Source organism: Rhinopithecus roxellana, chromosome 8 (genome assembly GCF_007565055.1).
Source record: "Rhinopithecus roxellana isolate Shanxi Qingling chromosome 8, ASM756505v1, whole genome shotgun sequence".
NCBI classification, from domain to species: Eukaryota; Metazoa; Chordata; class Mammalia; order Primates; family Cercopithecidae; genus Rhinopithecus; species Rhinopithecus roxellana.
Genome location: NC_044556.1, coordinates 38,021,007 through 38,044,627, shown reverse-complemented (window position 1 = coordinate 38,044,627; position 23,621 = coordinate 38,021,007). Strand labels below are relative to the sequence as shown.

Sequence of the window (23,621 nt, the reverse complement as noted above, 5' to 3'; positions counted from 1 at the left end):
AACAAAAAAGAGAAAATTTCAGGCCAGTATCCCTGATGAACAGCAATGCGAAAATCCTCAATAAATTACCGGCAAACCAAATGCAGCAGCACATCAAAAAGCTTATCCACCATGATCAAGTTGGCTTTATCCTTGTCATGCAAGGCTGGTTCAACATATGCAAATCAGTAAACATAATCCATCACATAAACAGAACCAATGACAAAACCCACATGATTATCTCAATAGATGCAGAAAAGGCCTTTGATAAAATTCAACACCTCTTTATGCTAAAAACTCTCAATAAACTAGGTATTGATGGAACATATCTCGAAATAATAAGACCTATTTATGACAAACCCACAGCAAATATCATACTGAATGGGCAAAAGCTGGAAGCATTCACTTTGAAAACTGGCACAAGATAAGGATGCTGTCTCTTACTACTCCTGTTCAACATAGTATTGGAAGTTCTGGCCAGGGCAATTAGGCAAGAGAAAGAAATAAAGCGTATTCAAATAGGAAGAGAGGAAGTCAAATTGTCTCTGTTTGCAGATGACATGATTGTATATTTAGAAAATCCCATCGTCTCAGCCCAAAATCTTCTTAGGCTGATAAGCAACTTCAGCAAAGTCTCAGGATACAAAATCAAAGTGCAAAAATCACAAACATTCCTATATGCCAAAAACAGACAAACCAAGAGCCAAAGCATGAGTGAACTCCCATTCACTACAAAGAGAATAAAATACCTAGGAATATAACTTATAAGGGATGTGAAGAACCTTTTCAAAGAGAACTGCAAACCACTGCTCAAGGAAATAAGAGAGGACACAAACAAATGTGAAAACATTCCATGCTCATGGATAGGAAGAATCAATATCATGAAAATGGCCATACTGCCCAAAGTAATTTGTAGATTTAATGCTATCCCCATCAAGCTACCATTGACTTTCTTCACAGAATTAGAAAAAACTACTTTAAATTTCATATGAAACCACAAAGGAGTTCATATAGCCAAGACAATCCTAAGCAAAAAGTTGGAGGCATCACACTACCTGACTTGAAACTATACTACAAGGCTACAGTAACCAAAACAGCATGGTACTGGTACCAAACCAAATATATAGACCAATGGAACAAAACAGAGGCCTCAGAAATAATGCCAAACATGTACAACCCTCCAATCTTTGACAAACCTGACAAAAACAAGCAATGGGGAAAGGATTCCTTATTTAATAAATGGTGTTGGGAAAACTGGCTAGCCGTATGCAGAAAACTGAAACTGGACCCCTTCCTTACACCTTATACAAAAATTAACTCAAGATGGATTAAAGGTTTAAACGTAAGACCTAATACCATAAAAATCATAGAAGAAAACCTAGGCAATACCATTCAGAACATAGGCATGGGCAAAGACTTCAAGACTAAAATACCAAAAGCAATGGCAACAAAAGCCAAAACTCACAAATGGGATCTAATTAAACTAAAAAGTTTCTGCACAGCAAAAGAAACTATCATCAGAGTGAACAGGCAACCTACAGAATGGGAGAAAATTTTGGCAATCTGTCCATCTGACAAAGGGCTCATATCCAGAATCTACAAGGAACTTAAACAAATTTAGAAGAAAAAACCCCATCAAAAAGTGGGCGAAGGATACGAACAGACACTTCTCAAAAGAAGACATTTATGCAGCCAACAAACATATTAAAAAAAAGCTCATCATCGCTGGTCATTAGAGAAATGCAAATCAAAACCACAATGAGATACCATCTCACGCCAGTTAGAACGGCCATCATTAAAAAGTCAGGAAACAACAGATGCTGGAGAGGATGTGGAAAAATAGGAATGCTTTTACACTGTTGGTCTGAGCGTAAATTAGTTCAACCATTGTGGAAGACAGTGTGGCAATTCCTGGAGGATCTAGAACCAGAAATACCATTTGACCCAGCCATCCCATTACTGGGTATATACCCAAAGGATTACAAATCATGCTCTTATAAAGACACATGCACACTTATGTTTACTGCAGCATTGTTCACAAGAGCAAAGACTTTGAACCAACACAAATGCCCATCAATGATAGACTGGATAAAGAAAATGTGGCACATATACACCATGGAATACCATGCAGCCATGAAAAAAGGAAGGGTTATGTCCTTTGCAGGGTCATGGATGAAGCTAGAAACTATCATTCTCAGCAGACTAACACAGGAAGGGAAAACCAAACACTGCATGTTCTCACTCATAAGTGGGAGTTGAACAGTGAGAACACATGGACACAGGGAGGGGAACATCACGCACCAGGGCCTGCTGGTGGGCTAGGGGTGGCATAGCATTAGGAGAAATACCTAATGTAGATGACAGGTTGATGGGTGCAGCAAACCACCATGGCACATGTATACCTATGTAACAAACCTGCACGTTCTGCACATGTATCCCAGAACTTGAAGTATAATTTTTAAAATGCCATTTACTGTCCATTTTTCTCCAACGATCTTAAGTGTTCAAGCTGAAAAGGTAAGCATTGGAAAGCTCAGGAACTGAATGATGGAGGCCTGCCCTAGCTCAAGGTTACTGTCACCATGTGGTTTAGCCTCATTTGGCTCTTGCCCGAAGTTGAGTGCTCCAGCTTATCTTTAATTAGTAATAAAAGTAATATTGTGGGTGCCACATGCCACTTCTTTGTTTCACTAGTATATTTGTTGCAAACTCAATGTGCGAAGTGAGGTACTACGCCCTGGATGATCTCAAGACTCTGTGTTCCACAAATGCATACAAATATTTCTCCCTTCTCATTCTCACAGCTTTCCCAAATCTTGGTATGCTGCAGTGATATGATGATATGTATGTTTTGGTTTTCATCCACGGTGGTTCCTGGCTCACATCTCCTGTGAGATTCTTATTTCCTAAGTGACTAGGGCAGTAAGGATATCTTTTGTTCAAGTATTTGGCTTTTTGTCCTTGATTCCTGAAGCAGCTCTGGAAACAGTTTTAGAGTGATAAAGGTGAAAGACAGTCTTTTGTTATTTATAACAAATGCTTTTCACCCACACCTGAGCTTATGTTAATGAGGCAATTTTTGAGAAGTCCCTAGATAACACTTTGTAGGACTGGGGGAGAGACACTGGTTGTCAGGGAAACCAATCCTGTAGTCACAGGGTTGAAAGGTTCTGCCTGTGGTATTTATACATTATTGAGGAGATAGGATGCAAATAACCAATAGGAAGCAACAAGGTGAACATTCAAATTGAGTGCTGTGGGAATTCAAGCAGGAGAAACTGTTTTCTGTTTGGGAGACCTGTGGAAGGCTTCGTGCAACTGGCGGCTTTTCAACTGGGGCTTGGTGGATAGGAAAAATTTTGGTGGGTAACTGAGAAGAAAAAATAAACTTAGTTTCTTCCTAATGTGCTCTCACAATACAGAATTCTTTTCAGATTCCGCTGTAGGAGTATTTCCCCACACACCAAGCTAGCAATCAATTCTGCAGCAGATACCAGCTGAGAGGAGAGGGGGGTGAAGGTTAAGCTGATCACAGTGACCAATGATTTAATCAATCATGCCTCTATAATGAAACTTCTATAAAAACCCCAAAGGACTGGGTTTGGGTAACTACCAGATAGGCGAACACATGGAAGCTTCCAGGACAGTGAAGAAGAACATATCCATGTGTCTAGAGGGTGGCGGAGCCCAAGTCCACCAAGATGGAAACTTCTGCATGCCACCCTTCCAGACCTCCTGCTGTGTGTCTCTTCATCTGACTGTTGATTTGTATTATTTCAAATATCCTTTATCACAATATAAGTGTTTCCCTGAGTTCTGTGATCCACTGTAACAAATTAATCGAATCTGATGAGGGTGTTGTGGGAACCCTGATTTATAGCCAGTTGGCCATAAGTTCCAGAGTCCTGGACTTGCGACTGGCCGAAGTGAGGGCATTCTTGGAGGCTGAGCCCTCAGCCTGTGGGTCTTGACACTCTCCAAGTCCATAGTGTCAGAATTGATTTGAATTAGAGGATACCCGAGTGATGGCTCCTGCAGAACTGCTTGCTTGCTTGGTCTTTGGGAAAATCCCTTACACATGTGGTCAGAGAAGCATTCCGCGTTGTGAGACTACAGTAAGAAGAAACTGAGTTTGTTTTTTCTTCTCAGCTAGTCACTGAAATTTTTCCTGTTCATTAAGACCCAATTCAAATGCCACCTGTTTCATGAAGCCTTTCCCAGGTCTCCCAACCAGAAGACAGTTTCTTCTATTTGAATTGCCATAGCACTCTGATTTTTTTACATTCACCTTGTTGCTTTGTATTGGTTATTTGTGTCTTACTTCCTCAATAATGTATAAATACCATGTCTTATTTATCTTTTTTCTATCACAGATCTTTTCACATAGTAATTACTTTCTAAAATACTTAACACATGAATAAATGACTATAAAATACTTTTGGTCCCTGGAAAGTTAATAATTTAACCAGAGAACAATCTAATTACAGAGTTTTTATATATGCATATAAAGGTTGTTAACAGAAGATAATACATAAAATGCTAAATGTATTAAAAGCACACTTTTTAAAAGCAGTTACTTAACCAACCTCAAGAATTATGAATAAACCCCAAATAACAGGAGTTAAGTGAGAAAGGCCTCTGATCTACAAAATAGACTGTGCAAAGTCTATGCCTTAAAGTGGAGAGAGTTGATAAACAAGAGAATCCCTCATATCCCACTTAGATACTGTTTACACTTAGTTTACTAACAATTCTAATAAACTTTACTATCTGATTCACTATAGATTAGCAACATATCAAAAAGAGAGCCAGGCAATGACCTCAGGAAGACCCCAGGGACTGCAAAGAGGATCACTATGAGGATTGTTTAATTCCAGAGCTCATGCTCTTCTCTTTCACTCCTGGCACACTACACATCACACAATAATGGCTAGGGACGCACAGTGCCTTCGTTGTAAAAGGCGAGATGGTCCTTCTGTATACAGTACTCTATTTCAGAAGACAGAGAAGATGTACAATAAATATCAGAAAAATTTCCATCCAAAATGTTTGAAATGTTAAAAAGTGCCAGTTTTTAAAAGGGTCATTTTCTGTAAAATCTACATATGTTTATTTTATGTCTGCTGGTTAATAATGCCAGTGATGAGGTGCTACAGTATGGGTCATTAGTGCCCAGTGAGAGAGTCACACAAGCCTGGATGGTCAGGGAAAGCTTCCCAAGGGAGGGTCAATTTGTCCTCGCCTTGAGGAAAGAGAAATGGAACAGGCATAGATGGAGGACAGTGGCTGGATCCCAGGTGCTCAGTCTGTACATGTTGAAGAATGGTTCGACAATGTTTCTGTTTGGAGTATGGGCCAGAGAGAGGAAAAGCAATGCCTGGTATTTACTCAAGGGTAGGGAGCAGGGCAGTCAGGGTCAAGGTAAAGGCTTATGCTAAGACAAAGAGGATTCAAATTTGAGTGGCTAGGATTAGAAGGTAGAGAACCTGGAATCCAGCACTAATGTTTGGATTTTGTTTGTTTGTTTGTTTTCCTTAAGAGTACGTCCTCAGGCACCACAGATAAACCTGAAATGTTCTTTCCTAGTGTTTTAAAATTTCATTTTTATTTAAGTTTATTTTTTAGAAACAGTCTCGCTGTATTGCCCAGGCTGGACTCAAACTCCTGATCTCAAGCAATCTTCCCACCTCAGCCTCTGGGACTATAGGTGCATGCCGCAGTGCCTGACTTCTATGATATCTACTTCTGGTATCTACTATGTGCTAGGCAATATGTTAGCTACTAGAGATATAAAACTAGGTAATGTAACATTGATCAGTGATTCAATAATTAATTCAACAAACATTTATTGACCACTCACTGTGTACCAGTTACTATTCTAGGCTCTGGGGATATATTAAAACAAACTAAAGCTTCTGTACTCAGAGAGTTCATATTTTAGTGGGGAGAGATGGACACATGAGCATCGTGTGTAGTATGTCCAATGGTAATGAGTGCTAAGGAGAAAAATAAAGCAGGAAAGGACATGGAGAAGTCAGGTGAGAGTGCATACGGCACTCTCCTGGAGGAGCTCAGACACTCCAGGGCGAGACTGCTACATAAATAAAGTCTTGCTATCAAATATCATAGTGCTGATAGTGCCAGTGCTATGACAGAGACCAGAGGCAGGATGGGAGCACCGTGGGAGCACAGAGAGAAGGCCTAGCTCAGTCTGCAGAAGTGGCATGGCTTCACCTAGTTGTGACTCTGGAACCGGAAGGAAAAGGGTGTATTTGGCAGATCAAGGGGGAGGGAGCATTCTGGGCCAAGGCACAGAAGTATGACAGAGTAAGTCCAGGAAGGCACATTTGTGGCTCCCGTGCTAATGGACTTCACAGGCCTGAAGAAACAAGGTGCGGAATGTGGGGGTGTTTCAGGGGAAGGAGAGGCAGGTACAGAGTGTTGAAGCAGGACGGCTCTATGGGGTGCCTGTTGGCAGTTTGGCATCATGGGAGCATAAGGGAGGATCAGGCTGGGATATGGGGGAGAAGGTGGGGATGGGCCTGGAACAGGAGCAGCGCCAGAGCTCAGAGGGCCCTGCATGGCAGGCTTAGAAGTTTAGATTTTGGCCAATCGCGATGGCTCACATTGATAATCCCAGCACTTTGGGAGGCTAAGGCAGGAGGATCACTTGAACCCAGGAGTTTGAGACCAGTCTGAGCAACATAGTGAGGCTCTGTTTCTACAGAAATTAAAAAAAAAAATTAGCTGGGTATGGTGGCTCATGCCTGTAGTCCCAGCTACAAGGGAGGCTGAGGTGGCAGGATTGCTTGAGCCCAACAGTTTGGGGTTACAGTGAGAATGAGCTATATGATTGTACCACTGCACTCCAGCCTGGGCAACAGAGTAAAATGCTGTTTCCAAAAACAAACAAACGAAAAAAGTTCAGATTTTATCTGGTGGACAATGGGGAGCTATTGGGTTTTTATAGAGAGGGATAAGATCTTGACTGCAGTGTGGAGAGTGGCTTGGTGGGAGGGAAAAGTAAAGGCGGGGAGACCAAATGGGAGGCTGGTGAGACCATAGGAAGCCCAAAGAGGCCAATAGGCCTTAGCTAATGCAGCCTTCACAGACAAAGCTCAATCACAAATGGGGAACCAGGCAGAGGAAGAAGCTCAAGGAGAAAAGGTTAGTTTAATTCTAGGCATGTTGAGTATAAGGGACCTGTAGGATGTGCAGGTACAAAGAATAATAGTTCACATTACTGATCGTTCATTATGTGTCAGGCACTGTGCTGAGCATTTCATATCTTCTTTATTCCTCACTACAACTGATGATGTCGGCGGATTTTACAAAGAGAAAAACTCAAGCACAGAAAGCTTAACTTGCTTGAGATCAACAGCTGCTAACTGGTGGGGCCAGGCTTTGAACCCAGACTGGCTGACCATAGATTCCTCATTTTTGATCCATAAACTATACTGCTTTCTAACAGTATACATTTAGAACTCAGGAGAAGATAGGCTAGTGATAGTGACTATAGGTTTCAGAGATTCCGTATAGCTGGCAATGCAGTAGAGAAAAGAACAAGAAGTGGGTAGAGGAATACAGACCGTGTGAAGCAGAGATAAGACAGGGAGTGTGGCATGGGCTGTTGTTTTGTTTTGACATGAGAAACCCTGAAACCTTTGTATAGATCAGAGAGAAGCAACCAGACGGGTTCAAAATTTAAGAAGGGGTAACTTGTGGGACAAAGAAGATGTGTGATGGAGAGCACAGGTGGAAAGACTAGCCTTGTACAGATGTGAGACCACTGGTGAGTGCAGGAGGTCAAAGGTGTCTCAGTATTTGCCATGAGGTAGGAGGCAAAAAGCTCTGCCAGAATCAGCAGGGCCAGGAGATACAGTCAGCCAAGAAATAGAGCCAGATGGGAGAAGACATGTATCTGATGGTTTCTCAGGGCTCTTTGAGAATTTGATTGCCAATGGGATGGAAACCACTGAAAAACTGCACATCCCTCCAATTTTTGCAGACAATTTGAATGGGCCCTTAAATTGAGAAAATTGCCAAGGGACCAAATTGGTTCCTTGCAGTGACCCTAGACATAGCAGTCTCTAACGGCTCTTCTGTGTCCAAGAATTTTTATCTTTGATAGGCTGAGTTTGAGGTGAGGGTGTGATGTCCAAGAGCAAACTTGAAAAAGCAGTTGAATGGTGGGATTTTCTACTAAATAGCCTTGCCTGGGTTTGAAAGTGTAGTATATAAACAGGAAACAAGCTTGTTCTGTGGAAAGCCACTGGCCCACGGGAGCCTAAGCAAGCAGTCATGGTCTGTGGACCAAGTGCAGTAACTCCCAGGAACACTGGCCACTGGTGTCCCTCCAGGCTGCTCTGCAGGCCCTGGCAGGCAGGCCCACTCCCAGACCCAGTGGCTAGTGTTACCTTGGGGATTGGGAGGGACCCAATATGAGATAGAGATCTCAGGTTGCAAAAGTGGGATCTTGCCAAGACTATAGCCAACCCTTCACTTTGGCAGCCTTGTTATTATTGAAAAGGATACAAGTCAAGCGGAGAGAAAGAGTCTGATAAAGACACTAGTCAGTGCATGTGGCCTTAGGGCTACTGGGTGCTCCCCAGATGATTCCACTTGCCGGAGCAGTGCAAAGGATCACACTCAGGGCCAGTCATGGGCAGAGCTGCTCCAGGCTAATACCACCTTCTAGAGACCCGGAAGTTTCTTCTCTAATGTTGTTTATTTCATTTGTGGCATCATCATCAGTAATTCATTAACTATTTATGAGAAACACTTGAATAACACACCACTTACAGTGTTGAACTAATTATTTGGACTGACACCAGGTGGCATTATTTCCCCAGGGTGAACCAGCCTCCAGAGCTTCTGGCCCAAGCTCAGACTCCTTCTGGCTGTGGAGGAAATGCAGGCATGCAAAGAAGGCCTTGGCTCCTGGTCTGCAAGCAGTCCGCCCTCCCTTCTGAGTTACAAGTGGTCTCCATGGGAGCTGCAGAGGGGAGGGCTAGGTCCAGGCATAGTAGGACAACACTGTCAACCCATCTTAGCAGTCAGGCTTTGTATTAATCATGCCTATTTATTTTATGGATTTCTGATGCCTTTGACTTCTGGAGGCCTGCTTCCCAGGGCTAGTTAGTTCCTAGTGATAGTAAAGGCTCACCCATAAGCATCCTTTCTGTGTGCAAAGGAATCAATTCAGAGCCTGTACCCCAACCAACTCTTTTATTGAGCTCTTGCAGGGGTCAGATACTGGGCCATTATCCCCCTGCCCAAATCATTCCAGGGTCAGGTACCAGACGAATAGAGACTGTCCTTATACCCCAGAGCCTGCTGACATTATTTAAACTAGCCAATCCTATGCCTGTTTACCCTGCTTGGCCTGTTTCTTCCCATAGCGACCACAATAAAAGCTCTTGTCCATGTTTCCTGCCTGCTCTGTCTGCCTCCCGGCCGACTGTGGTACGTTCCTGTGTAGCCTTGCACAGCATGGCATGTGTTCTCCCCTTAGGAACTATGAGGAACCAACTGTCTTTTCAATGGCAGTTGTCTCCTGATCTGTTGGCCTCACCATACGCCAGTATAATAAAACCTACTTTTTTTTAAAGACGAGTCTCACTCTGTTGCCCAGGCTGGAGTACAGTGGCGTGATCTCAGCTTACTGCAACCTCTGCCTCTCAGGTTCAAGCAATTCTTCTGCCCTTAGCCTCCCAAGTAACTGGGATTGCAGGGATGTGCCACCACACCCAGCTGATTTTTGTATTTTTAATAGACATGGGGTTTACCAAGTTGGCCAGGCTGGTTTCGAACTCTTGACCTCAGGTGATCCGCCCACCTTGGCCTCCCTAAGTGTTGGGATTGCAGGCATGAGCCAGTGTGCCTGGCCCCATAAAACCTACATTTTAAAAAAGGATTTGTATTCAATCTTTCCTGATATGTGAACTATATAAATGAACAGACAGAAGCAATTAATATTTATTGTGTTTTTACAACATGTCAGGCATTGTAATAGTCATTTTTTATCTATTACTTATTTAATGGTAATTTCTAAAATCAAGTAGGTTAAATAACTTTACCAATGTCGCAAGACAGGCTAAACTCAGGTCTTCTGGTTCTCAGCTCAGGAATTTCCTACCACACTGTTTGTAGATAACTAAGACAAATCTCTTTTTTTCTTTCTTTCCTTCTCTCTCTCTCTTTCTCTCTCTTTCTTTCTTTCTTTCTTTCTTTCTTTCTTTCTTTCTTTCTTTCTTTCTTTCTTTCTTTCTTTCTTTCTTTCTTTCTTTCTTTCTCTTTCTTTCTTTTCTTTCTTTCTTTCTTTCTCTCTCTCTCTCTCTCTCTCTCTCTCTCTCTCTCTCTCTCTCTCTTTCTTTTGTGTTTTTTTGGCAGAGATGGGGTCTTGCTATGTTGCCCAGATTGGTTCAAACTTCTCCCCATCAGCCTCTCAAGTAGCTATGACTACAGGTGTGTGCCACCGTGCCCATCAGATTTCTTTTCTCTTTTTTTTTTTTTTTTTTTTTTTTTTTTTTTTTTTTTTGAGGTGGAGTTTTGTTCTTGTTGCCAAGGCTGGAGTGCAGTGGCATGATCTTGACTGACTACAACCTCCGTATCCCAGGTTCAAGTGATTCTCCTGCCTCAGCCTCCCAAGTAGCTGGGATTACAGGTGCCTGCCAACACACTCAGTTAATTTTTGTATTTTTAGTAGAGATGGGGTTTTACTGTGTGGGCCAGGCTGGTCTCAAACTCCTGACCTTGGGTAATCCACTCTCCTTGGCCTCCCAAAGTGCTGGGATTACAAGCATGAGCCACCGTGCCCGGCAGATTTCCTTTTGTTGTTTCTTTATTCCCCTTTCTTTCCCTGATTAATGATCACTGTCCAATCCTCACCACCACTTTTCTACGTATCCCTTTCTTAAAAAAAAAAAAAAAATTCCTCTGCAGCATTATTTGTTGGTTTTCTCCCCTCCCAGGTGAAAATATGAAATACAAATAATTATAAATTACAGACTATAACAAGTTTTTTCATTTTGATTACAATGACTTTAAGTTCGGATCTTAATATTTTTATGTTTTTGAGTTTAACAATACAGTCTTCAAACGTGTACTTTGTTTTAAATGTTTTTTTAAAAAACATGAGGGCCATGATAGACTAACAGGGCCAGATTTATTCTCCCACCTGAAATAACTATGAATTAGGACAAAACTTAAGAAACAACAAGATTCAAGAAATTGGACATCAGGTAACAAAAGACCATGATTCTTGAGAGATGGAAAACAAATTAGGTATTTCCTACAGTTGTCACAGCTTGCTGTCTAGAGGGAATTTTTAGGTTGTACAGGGAGAGGAAACCCAGGCATAGACTATTGATCTCCTTGTCTTGAAGAGGGAGGCCTTGGATTTCAAGGAGGCCAAGGAGACTAGAGTTTGCAGTACAGAGTAACAGAGATGAGAGGGCTGCAGAGAAAGAAAACCCTAGAAATCCACAGCAAATCCCCTCAAGCATTCATCCGAGTCCTGTTGAGTGCAGGTGTGTGAGGAGAAGATCCTCTGAACGGATAAGAGAGAACAGTACCTAGAACTCACACAGGAATGTAAATAGTGCCTGTTATGACCAGCCAGACTGGAAAACCTCAGTTTATGGAGCACTGGCTAGTGTAATCAGAAAGGTATTGCCTCAGTAGTGGGACAAAAAGCCCCCTAGTTGAAACATTGCTCAGGTTGTGCCAAACAAAGCTTAGAAGCAAGACCTGAAAGTGTCAAATTCTGGCAGGCAGGCCCACTCCCAGACCCAGTGGCTAGTGTTACCTTGGGGATTGGGAGGGACCCAATATGAGATAGAGATCTCAGGTTGCAAAAGTGGGATCTTGCCAAGACTATAGCCAACCCTTCACTTTGGCAGCCTTGTTATTATTGAAAAGGATACAAGTCAAGCGGAGAGAAAGAGTCTGATAAAGACACTAGTCAGTGCATGTGGCCTTAGGGCTACTGGGTGCTCCCCAGATGATTCCACTTGCCGGAGCAGTGCAAAGGATCACACTCAGGGCCAGTCATGGGCAGAGCTGCTCCAGGCTAATACCACCTTCTAGAGACCCGGAAGTTTCTTCTCTAATGTTGTTTATTTCATTTGTGGCATCATCATCAGTAATTCATTAACTATTTATGAGAAACACTTGAATAACACACCACTTACAGTGTTGAACTAATTATTTGGACTGACACCAGGTGGCATTATTTCCCCAGGGTGAACCAGCCTCCAGAGCTTCTGGCCCAAGCTCAGACTCCTTCTGGCTGTGGAGGAAATGCAGGCATGCAAAGAAGGCCTTGGCTCCTGGTCTGCAAGCAGTCCGCCCTCCCTTCTGAGTTACAAGTGGTCTCCATGGGAGCTGCAGAGGGGAGGGCTAGGTCCAGGCATAGTAGGACAACACTGTCAACCCATCTTAGCAGTCAGGCTTTGTATTAATCATGCCTATTTATTTTATGGATTTCTGATGCCTTTGACTTCTGGAGGCCTGCTTCCCAGGGCTAGTTAGTTCCTAGTGATAGTAAAGGCTCACCCATAAGCATCCTTTCTGTGTGCAAAGGAATCAATTCAGAGCCTGTACCCCAACCAACTCTTTTATTGAGCTCTTGCAGGGGTCAGATACTGGGCCATTATCCCCCTGCCCAAATCATTCCAGGGTCAGGTACCAGACGAATAGAGACTGTCCTTATACCCCAGAGCCTGCTGACATTATTTAAACTAGCCAATCCTATGCCTGTTTACCCTGCTTGGCCTGTTTCTTCCCATAGCGACCACAATAAAAGCTCTTGTCCATGTTTCCTGCCTGCTCTGTCTGCCTCCCGGCCGACTGTGGTACGTTCCTGTGTAGCCTTGCACAGCATGGCATGTGTTCTCCCCTTAGGAACTATGAGGAACCAACTGTCTTTTCAATGGCAGTTGTCTCCTGATCTGTTGGCCTCACCATACGCCAGTATAATAAAACCTACTTTTTTTTAAAGACGAGTCTCACTCTGTTGCCCAGGCTGGAGTACAGTGGCGTGATCTCAGCTTACTGCAACCTCTGCCTCTCAGGTTCAAGCAATTCTTCTGCCCTTAGCCTCCCAAGTAACTGGGATTGCAGGGATGTGCCACCACACCCAGCTGATTTTTGTATTTTTAATAGACATGGGGTTTACCAAGTTGGCCAGGCTGGTTTCGAACTCTTGACCTCAGGTGATCCGCCCACCTTGGCCTCCCTAAGTGTTGGGATTGCAGGCATGAGCCAGTGTGCCTGGCCCCATAAAACCTACATTTTAAAAAAGGATTTGTATTCAATCTTTCCTGATATGTGAACTATATAAATGAACAGACAGAAGCAATTAATATTTATTGTGTTTTTACAACATGTCAGGCATTGTAATAGTCATTTTTTATCTATTACTTATTTAATGGTAATTTCTAAAATCAAGTAGGTTAAATAACTTTACCAATGTCGCAAGACAGGCTAAACTCAGGTCTTCTGGTTCTCAGCTCAGGAATTTCCTACCACACTGTTTGTAGATAACTAAGACAAATCTCTTTTTTTCTTTCTTTCCTTCTCTCTCTCTCTTTCTCTCTCTTTCTTTCTTTCTTTCTTTCTTTCTTTCTTTCTTTCTTTCTCTTTCTTTCTTTTCTTTCTTTCTTTCTCTCTCTCTCTCTCTCTCTCTCTCTCTCTCTCTCTCTCTCTCTTTCTTTTGTGTTTTTTTGGCAGAGATGGGGTCTTGCTATGTTGCCCAGATTGGTTCAAACTTCTCCCCATCAGCCTCTCAAGTAGCTATGACTACAGGTGTGTGCCACCGTGCCCATCAGATTTCTTTTCTCTTTTTTTTTTTTTTTTTTTTTTTTTTTTTTTTTTTTGAGGTGGAGTTTTGTTCTTGTTGCCAAGGCTGGAGTGCAGTGGCATGATCTTGACTGACTACAACCTCCGTATCCCAGGTTCAAGTGATTCTCCTGCCTCAGCCTCCCAAGTAGCTGGGATTACAGGTGCCTGCCAACACACTCAGTTAATTTTTGTATTTTTAGTAGAGATGGGGTTTTACTGTGTGGGCCAGGCTGGTCTCAAACTCCTGACCTTGGGTAATCCACTCTCCTTGGCCTCCCAAAGTGCTGGGATTACAAGCATGAGCCACCGTGCCCGGCAGATTTCCTTTTGTTGTTTCTTTATTCCCCTTTCTTTCCCTGATTAATGATCACTGTCCAATCCTCACCACCACTTTTCTACGTATCCCTTTCTTAAAAAAAAAAAAAAAAATTCCTCTGCAGCATTATTTGTTGGTTTTCTCCCCTCCCAGGTGAAAATATGAAATACAAATAATTATAAATTACAGACTATAACAAGTTTTTTCATTTTGATTACAATGACTTTAAGTTCGGATCTTAATATTTTTATGTTTTTGAGTTTAACAATACAGTCTTCAAACGTGTACTTTGTTTTAAATGTTTTTTTAAAAAACATGAGGGCCATGATAGACTAACAGGGCCAGATTTATTCTCCCACCTGAAATAACTATGAATTAGGACAAAACTTAAGAAACAACAAGATTCAAGAAATTGGACATCAGGTAACAAAAGACCATGATTCTTGAGAGATGGAAAACAAATTAGGTATTTCCTACAGTTGTCACAGCTTGCTGTCTAGAGGGAATTTTTAGGTTGTACAGGGAGAGGAAACCCAGGCATAGACTATTGATCTCCTTGTCTTGAAGAGGGAGGCCTTGGATTTCAAGGAGGCCAAGGAGACTAGAGTTTGCAGTACAGAGTAACAGAGATGAGAGGGCTGCAGAGAAAGAAAACCCTAGAAATCCACAGCAAATCCCCTCAAGCATTCATCCGAGTCCTGTTGAGTGCAGGTGTGTGAGGAGAAGATCCTCTGAACGGATAAGAGAGAACAGTACCTAGAACTCACACAGGAATGTAAATAGTGCCTGTTATGACCAGCCAGACTGGAAAACCTCAGTTTATGGAGCACTGGCTAGTGTAATCAGAAAGGTATTGCCTCAGTAGTGGGACAAAAAGCCCCCTAGTTGAAACATTGCTCAGGTTGTGCCAAACAAAGCTTAGAAGCAAGACCTGAAAGTGTCAAATTCTTCTAATAACTCTGTATTACAGAACAAAGTTCAAGAATATTTATAAGAATATTTATGAAATTCACAAATATCTATCACCCAATAAAGAAAATGTATAATGACTGAGATCCTATAAAAATTAGCAACCTATAAAGAAGTATACAGGAGAAAGTGAGCCATAACAGGGAGGACAATATATCAATTGAAACTCACAGAACTGACATAGATGATGGAAGTAGAAAAACAGCATCAAAATGGTCATCTTAAATTGTATCTCATGTGTTCAGAAATATCGGTGAAAGATTAAACACGTTAAGTAGAGAAATGAAAGACGTAAAATGAACCCAAGAGCATGGTAATGGGTTCATTGGGGGCCCTTCTCTATGGGCTTTATAGCATACCCAAGCCAGTGCAAACTTCAGCTTTGAATGATTGCCCACCCTCCTTCCCATGGGCTGTGAGTACTGAAGGGGGTTGCCCACTGTCAAATAAGCAAAAACATCCAAGTTGAGCTTCTAGAGGTGAAAGTTATAATTTCTGAAATAAAAATTACACTGGATAGGTTAACAAAAGGTAAGACATTGCAGAAAAAAATTAATAAACTTGAGGACATAGCAATAGAAAGTATCCAAAATGAAACACAGAAGGAAGGCCAGTCATGGTGGTTCATGCCTATAATCCTAGCACTTTGGGAGGCTGAGGTGGGCAGATCACAAGGTCAGGAATTCGAGACCAACCTGTCCAACATGGTGAAAGCCCATCTCTACTAAAAATACACGAATTAGCTGACTGTGGTGGTGAGTGCCTATAATCTCAGCTACTCAGGAGGCTGAGGCAGGAGAATTGCTTGAACGTGGGAAGCAGAGGTTGCAGTGAGCCAAGATCATGCCATTCACTCCAGCCTAGGTGACAGAGCGAGGCTATGTCTCAAAAAAAGAAACATAGAAAAAATTTAAAAAGTATACAGGGCATCAGTAAGTCATGGGTATAATATACAGGTACTAGGGGTTTCCCAGGAAGGGGATAGAAAAAATACATGAAGAAATAATGGCTCCCAACTTTTCAAATATCATGAAAATGATAAACTCTCAGATTCAAGAAACTCAATGAAGCATGAAGAAAATGACGCCCAAATCCATCAACATCAAATTACTCAAAGCTAGTAACAAAGGGAAAAACATCTGGGGGATGAGGGGCACAGGGAATGGAGACATTACATACAGAAGAACTAAGAGAAGAATAACAGCAAATTCATCTTCAGAAACAATGCCAGCATGAAGACAATGGAGTAACATCTTTAAAGTACTGAAAGAAAAAATGTCAGTTTAGCATTCTGTATGATATACTTTTATATCCATTGAAAATATCTTTCAAAAATGAATGTAAAGTAAATAAATTTTTAGACTTAAAAAATCTGAAAGTATTAATCACCAGCAAGTTTATCCATCTTCTGCAATATCTAATCAGTTGTTAATCCCATTCAATGTTTGTTTTTTATTAAATTTCAGACATCGTAATTTTTATCCTTAAAGTAAGTTTTATTTTGGTTTCTTTTATTTCTCATCCATGTTTTTACTTGATTTTTTGAAATAATTATTTTAATGCCTTTGTCTGCTAAATTTAACATCACTATGAATTCTGTGCCATTTTCAGATCTTTTATTTACCCCCTTATTTTAGTTAATATTTTCCTGCTTTTCATGTTCAGTAATTTTTTACTAGATGCTAGATATTGTTAATTTTACCTTGTGTGCTGGATATTTTTATATTTCTATAAATGTTCTTGAGCTTTGTTCAGGGATGCAGTTAAGTTACTTGGACACAGTTAGATCCTTTCAGGTATTGCTTTTAAGATATGTTAGGTGGGACCTGACTTATATTTAGCCTATGGCTCATTATTTCTACACACTGAGGAAGATCTTTTGGAGTACTCTACCCAATACCACCTGAATTGTGAGGTTTGCCAGCCTGGCTGGTAGGATTAGGCACTATTCCTAGTCACTGTGAATGCCATGTGCTGTTTCCTCCAATCCTTCCTCAGTCTCAGATTGTTTCCTCATACCTGTACACTGATCAGTACCCTGTAGAATACTTGTGAGGGACCCTCTGCAGATCTCAGTGTTCTCCCTCTGCAGTTGTTGACTTTCTGGTACTATCTACTGAAAACTCTAGCTACCTTAGTTTCCCTGGACTCTCAGCTCTGTCTCCTCATCAGATAGTATCCTAGGCTTTTCCTGGGTTTGCTTTCCCTGAACCAGAGCCAGGAACTCTCCCAAAGGACTATACCTGGGCAATCATGGGTCTCACTTGGTTCTCTGTCTTTCAGGAATCACTATCCTTTGTTGACTAATGTTCAGGGTCCTGAAAATCATCATTTTGCATATTTTGTCCAGTTTCCTGGTTTCTGGAAGGAGCGTAAATGTGGTCACTACTATTCCGTCTTGGTTAAAAACAGATGTCCTAGATCATTTAACATTAATTATTGATGTGGTTGGCTTTACATTACCACATTGCTGTTAGTTTCCTTTGTTTGTTCTTTTCCTGCCTTCAGTTGTATTAGTTAATTCTTTGATTTCATTTTTTATCTATTGTTAGTTCATTTAGTTATACTCCTTTTTAACTTTTTCAGTGGTTGGCCTTGGGTAGCTAATATACATTTTTATCTTATCATATGTTTCTTTCAATAGTATTATACCAGTTCATATGTAGTATAAGAAACAACAGTATATTTACAATCTCTCCTTCCAATTATTTTGTGCTGTTTTTGTCATATATTTTACTTTATCTTACAGACTGTACAATGCATTGTTATGATTTTTATCTTTAGTTAGCCAGGTATCTCATGATGCAATCAACAAGTAGAATGTCTCTTATATTTATTTTAATGTTTACTTTTTTTGTGCTCTTCCATTCATTGATTATATTCAAGTTTCAATTTGGTTATCATATTCCTTTTACATAAAGAACTTACAATTTAACATTTCTTATAGAACCGAGTCTGCCTGAAATTAATTCTCCTAGATCTTGTTTGTCTAAAAAAGTCATTATCTTGCCTTCATTCTTGAGATTTTTTTTTTCTGGGCACAAAATTCTTGATCGAGAGGGTTTTTTTCCCCCTCAGTTCTTTAAAGATATCATTTCATTTTTTTTCCTGGCTTGTACAGCTTCTTACAAGAAGGTTGTTGTATTTCTAATCTTTGTTTCTCTATATGTGTTATTTTACCTGGCTTCCTTCAAGATTTTCTCTTCATCTTTGGTATTTGGCAGTTTGGCAATGACGTGTTTGGGTGTTTTAAAAGTGCATCTACCGCTCTGGGTTCCCTGTAACCCTTAGATCTGTTGTTTCATGTATTTCATTTTATTAAAGGACTATTATGTCTTTAAATATTTCTTCCACTTTGTCCTCTTTCTCTTCATCTAGGATTCAAATTACGTGCATGTTAGGCCATTTGATATTGTCCTATAGCTTTGAATACTTTGATCTTTTTGTTTTTCATTCATTTATCTCTTTGTGTTTTAGTTTTATTAGTTTCTATTGACCTGCTTTCAAGTTCACTGTTTCTTTTCTCAGCTGTGTCTACTTTAGTCATGGGCTTGTGAGAGGAATTCATCCCTGATATCATGGTTTTAATTTCTAGCAGACACTTTCTCTCATTTCCATCTTTCTGCTGAAATTTCCAGTTCATGCATTTATATTTTCCCATGGAGCCTTTAACATATTATTTAGTTATGTTAAAATTTCTGTCTGATAGTTCCAATGTCTGGATTTCTCTGATTCTGGTTTTGTTGATTCCTTTTTCTCTTGATGATAGGTTGTTTTCTCTTGCAATTTTGTCTTACAATTTTTTTTTATTGAATGCTATACATCACGTGTAGAAGAACAATAGAAACTGAGGTAAATAGTATTTATACTTTGTTAAGGTTCATACACCTGGCAGGAGGTTTTGCACAAATCCAGCTACCAGAGTATGAGTCTGGCAAGATAGAAAACACACACAAGTCAGACAAAGCAACTTGTTACTCACCAATAGGCAGCAAGAATCAACAGAAGCCTAGGATCCATGGTGCGCCAAGTCCTCCAAGGCTCAGGAAAGCTGTCCAGAGCAGATGGAGTCTTATCTTCATGTGTCCCACTTTGTACCAAACCTGAGAGACTCCAAAATCATGGCATTCTGGGTTTCATTCCCCAAGGGAAACCTGGATCACTGTGCAGAAGTGTTGTAGGACATCCTATTCTGGGAGAAATGAGGAAAAAGCCCAAGCTATTCTGGACAGGTCCTTCTTATCTCAGCATATTGCTTTCTCAGAACATTGTACTGAATTGCAAGCAAGAGGAGGAAGAGCTGGGTTAACCAAGGTCATTTGGTGACCTGTCCTGCACACCTGGAAATAGAAATGCCTCTTCTACTGTTAGGCCATTAGTGTGTATGTAGGAATGGGAGATGGGAGTTGAGCTAGACTAGTCAGGAGTTGAGCTGGTTTGAGCTTAAAATTCTTCTAGTAGTAGGATGCCATTACCATCTCCTTAGTGTGGGTCTGGGGTGCTAGTGAGTTTCTCCTGGTGTTTCTGCTTCCCCCTAAACGTTTCACTGTTCTTAAGTGCTTACACCACAGAAGGGAGTCTCTCTTGCTGCTATTCTCCCATCCTCAACAGTAGAGTTCTTGTTACTCAGTGCTAGGCTCATGGTATGGCAGGAGATGTTTTCTTGTCCTGGACTGGCCTCAGTCTTAGGTGGACCCTGGGCACCTGGGACTGGGGATGAGGCTTTACTGATGTTCCTGCACTCCTCATTGTGGCAGGGAAGCTCTGTTTTGTATTTGTTGTTAGTCTTGGGTGGAAAGGGACCGCCATGTCTCAGCTGTGCAGTTCTATTCTTGGTATCAGTGTAGGATTCTGGACCCAAGAGATTTCCTGCCCTCCTTAGGAGTAAAGGGTTTTTGCTTCTACTCTTCAGGCAACAATGACTCTTTGCCCATGTCCTGGGAAATGGTTTCCTACCTTCTCCAGAGAAAGATGGGTTTTACTTCTACTATTTTCTAAAAAGTCATGGTTCGAAATGACTCACTACCTGTTCCCAAATGGCATAATGCTTTTTGCTTCATAGAAGAAAAGAGTCCAGAGAAGTAAGTAAGCAGGGTTTGTGCCTGTCCCCCAGCTATTCATTGCTCATACCATCCCCCTTCCCCCTGCAAGTGAGGAGGGTCTCACTAGTCTCTGCCTGACACCAGTCTTTGAGGTTCATGAAGAGCTTGCCAGGGAGAACAAGCTCTCCTTGTGTCTAAAGCCCCCAGCTATTCCAAGCTGACATGCTGGCCCATCCTGGGCCCCTAAGAATTTGCTAACATATTAGTTTACTTTTTCTTACTCGCTTGTTTGGCAACCATGTCTTTTTCCCATGCTCTGCCAAAGGAGAGACTGTATGTGTCCAATCTTGCTTCCGAGGGCCTCGTCCCTCCCTGGAATTTGGTTTACTTGGTGCCTCTCTCTCATGGGCTCCATAAAACCTGTAACTTTGTAGCTTATCCAGCTTTTCCTTATTGTAGAATGGGAACATCATTCTTTCCCACTTTCTTCATCCTGAAAGAAAGTCCCATTTTCTTATCATGGGATTCTCTCTTTTTTCTCAATGACCAGCAGAGGTGAGTTTTTCATTTTATACACAGGAAGCTAAGCTCTCAGAGAGATCTTTTTCCTTTACTGGCAGGTGATGAAGCTGGGACACCTCAGCTATAATGAAGACCTCTGTGATGGGGGAGCAGGAAGCCATGGAGAAAGCCTGAGGTTCCCAGGAGGTGAGAGGGCATGGGAAATAGAGATCCACCCACCAAGAGCTCAAGGGTCACCAAGACGCACACCTCTGTCAGAGGCAAGAATACATCCAGCAACCAAGAACAAAAACCCTGACTGAGTGGATTTCTGAAATACCCCTGATCAGGAGTGGCCCTCAACACAGAGTGAGAAAGGACTGTGAGATGACTGTCATGAGAGCTTCTGCCACTAATATGGTTTGTCTGTGTCCCCACCCAAATCTCATCTTGAAGTGTAGCTCCCATAATTCCCATGTGTTGTGGGAGGGACCTGGTGGGAGATAATAGAATCATGGGGGCAGTTTCCCCCATACTGTTCTCATGGTGGTGAATAAGTCTCATGAGAGCTGATGGTTTTATAAGGGGAAACCCCTTTCACTTGGCTCTCATTTTCTCTCTTGTCTGCCGTCATGTAAGATGTGGCTTTCACCTTCTGCCATGATTGTGAGGCCTCACCAGCCACGTGGAACTGTGAGTCCATTAAACCTCTTTTTCTTCATAAATTACCCAGTCTTGGGTATGTCTTCATCAGCGGTGTGGAGGTTTGGGGAAGGTCTACTGCTGAATGTATGAAATTGCACCATCAAGGATTCAACACTACCATATTCTGCATACTATCTTTAAAAATGCAAGCATTGGGTGTGGTGGCTAACAACTATAATCCCAGCACTTTGGGAGATCAAGGCAGGAAGATTGCTTTAGCCCAGGAGTTGAGACCAGCCTAGGCAACATAGTGAGATCCCATCTCTACAAAAAATAAAAATTACCTGGTGTAGTGGTGCATGAATGTAGTCCCAGGTACTTGGGAGGTTGGGGCAGGAGGATTGCTTGAGTCCAGAAGGTTGAGGCTGCAGTGAGCTGTGACCATGCCAGTGCACTCCAGCCTGGGTAACACAGTGAGACCCTGTCTCCAAAACAAAAGAAAGTAAAAATAAATAAAATGCAAATATTATGAGAAAGAATAATATGTTTGATTCTGTTGGTATGGCTTTTTTTGTTTGTTTGGTTTTTTTTTTTAATTTTTATTATTATACTTTAAGTTCTAGGGTACATGTGCATAACGTGCAGGTTTGTTACATATGTATACTTGTGCCATGTTGGTGTGCTGCACCCATCAACTCATCAGCACCCATCAATTCATCATTTATATCATGTATAACTCCCCAATGCAATCCCTCCCCCCTCCCCCCTTCCCATGATAGGCCCCAGTGTGTGATGTTCCCCTTCCCGAGTCCAAGTGATCTCATTGTTCAGTTCCCACCTGTTAGTGAGAACATGCGGTGTTTGGTTTTCTCTTCTTGTGATAGTTTGCTAAGAATGATGGTTTCCAGCTGCATCCATGTCCCTACAAAGGACGCAAACTCATCCTTTTTTATGGCTGCATAGTATTCCATGGTGTATATGTGCCACATTTTCTTCATCCAGTCTGTCACAGATGGACATTTGGGTTGATTCCAAGTCTTTGCTATTGTGAATAGTGCCGCAATAAACATACGTGTGCATGTGTCTTTGTAGTAGAATAATTTATAATCCTTTGGGTATATACCCAGTAGTGGGATGGCTGGGTCATATGGTACATCTAGTTCTAGATCCTTGAGGAATTGCCATACTGTTTTCCATAATGGTTGAACTAGTTTACAATCCCACCAACAGTGTAAAAGTGTTCCTATTTCTCCACATCCTCTCCAACACCTGTTGTTTCCTGATTTTTTAATGATTGCCGTTCTAACTGGTGTGAGATGGTATCTCATTGTGGTTTTGATTTGCATTTCTCTGATGGTGAGTGATGATGAGCATTTTTTCATGTGTCTGTTGGCTGTATGAATGTCTTCTTTTGAGAAATGTCTGTTCATATCCTTTGCCCACTTTTTGATGGGGTTGTTTGTTTTTTTCTTGTATATTTGTTTGAGTTCTTTGTAGATTCTGGATATTAGCCCTTTGTCAGATGAGTAGATTGCAAAAATTTTCTCCCATTCTGTAGGTTGCCTGTTCACTCTGATGGTAGTTTCTTTTGCTGTGTAGAAGCTCTTTAGTTTAATTAGATCCCATTTGTCAATTTTGGCTTTTGCTGCCGTTGCTTTTGGTGTTTTAGACATGAAGTCCTTGCCCATGCCTATGTCCTGAATGGTACTACCTAGATTTTCTTCTAGGGTTTTTATGGTATTAGGTCTAACATTTAAGTCTCTAATCCATCTTGAATTAATCTTCTTATAAGGAGTAAGGAAAGGGTCCAGTTTCAGCTTTCTACTTATGGCTAGCCAATTTTCCCAGCACCATTTATTAAATAGGGAATCCTTTCCCCATTTCTTGTTTCTCTCAGGTTTGTCAAAGATCAGATGGCTGTAGATGTGTGGTATTATTTCTGAGGGCTCTGTTCTGTTCCATTGGTCTATATCTCTGTTTTGGTACCAGTACCATGCTGTTTTGGTTACTGTAGCCTTGTAGTATAGTTTGAAGTCAGGTAGCGTGATGCCTCCAGCTTTGTCCTTTTGACTTAGGATTGTCTTGGCAATGCGGACTCTTTTTTTGGTTCCATATGAACTTTAAAGCAGTTTTTTTCCAATTCTGTGAAGAAACTCATTGGTAGCTTGATGGGGATGGCATTGAATCTATAAATAACCTTGGGCAGTATGGCCATTTTGACGATACTGATTCTTCCTATCCATGAGCATGGTATGTTCTTCCATTTGTTTGTGTCCTCTTTGATTTCACTGAGCAGTGGTTTGTAGTTCTCCTTGAAGAGGTCC

General features: G+C 41.4%; 1 non-coding gene across 1 annotated transcript; it reads left to right on the top strand.

The window, feature by feature from the left end:
• Positions 1-15,417: 15,417 nt before the first annotated feature.
• LOC115899445 lies at positions 15,418-15,551 on the top strand. Its single transcript, XR_004059150.1, has one exon. It is a non-coding gene; the product is annotated as a small nucleolar RNA SNORA42/SNORA80 family (small nucleolar RNA).
• Positions 15,552-23,621: the final 8,070 nt, after the last annotated feature.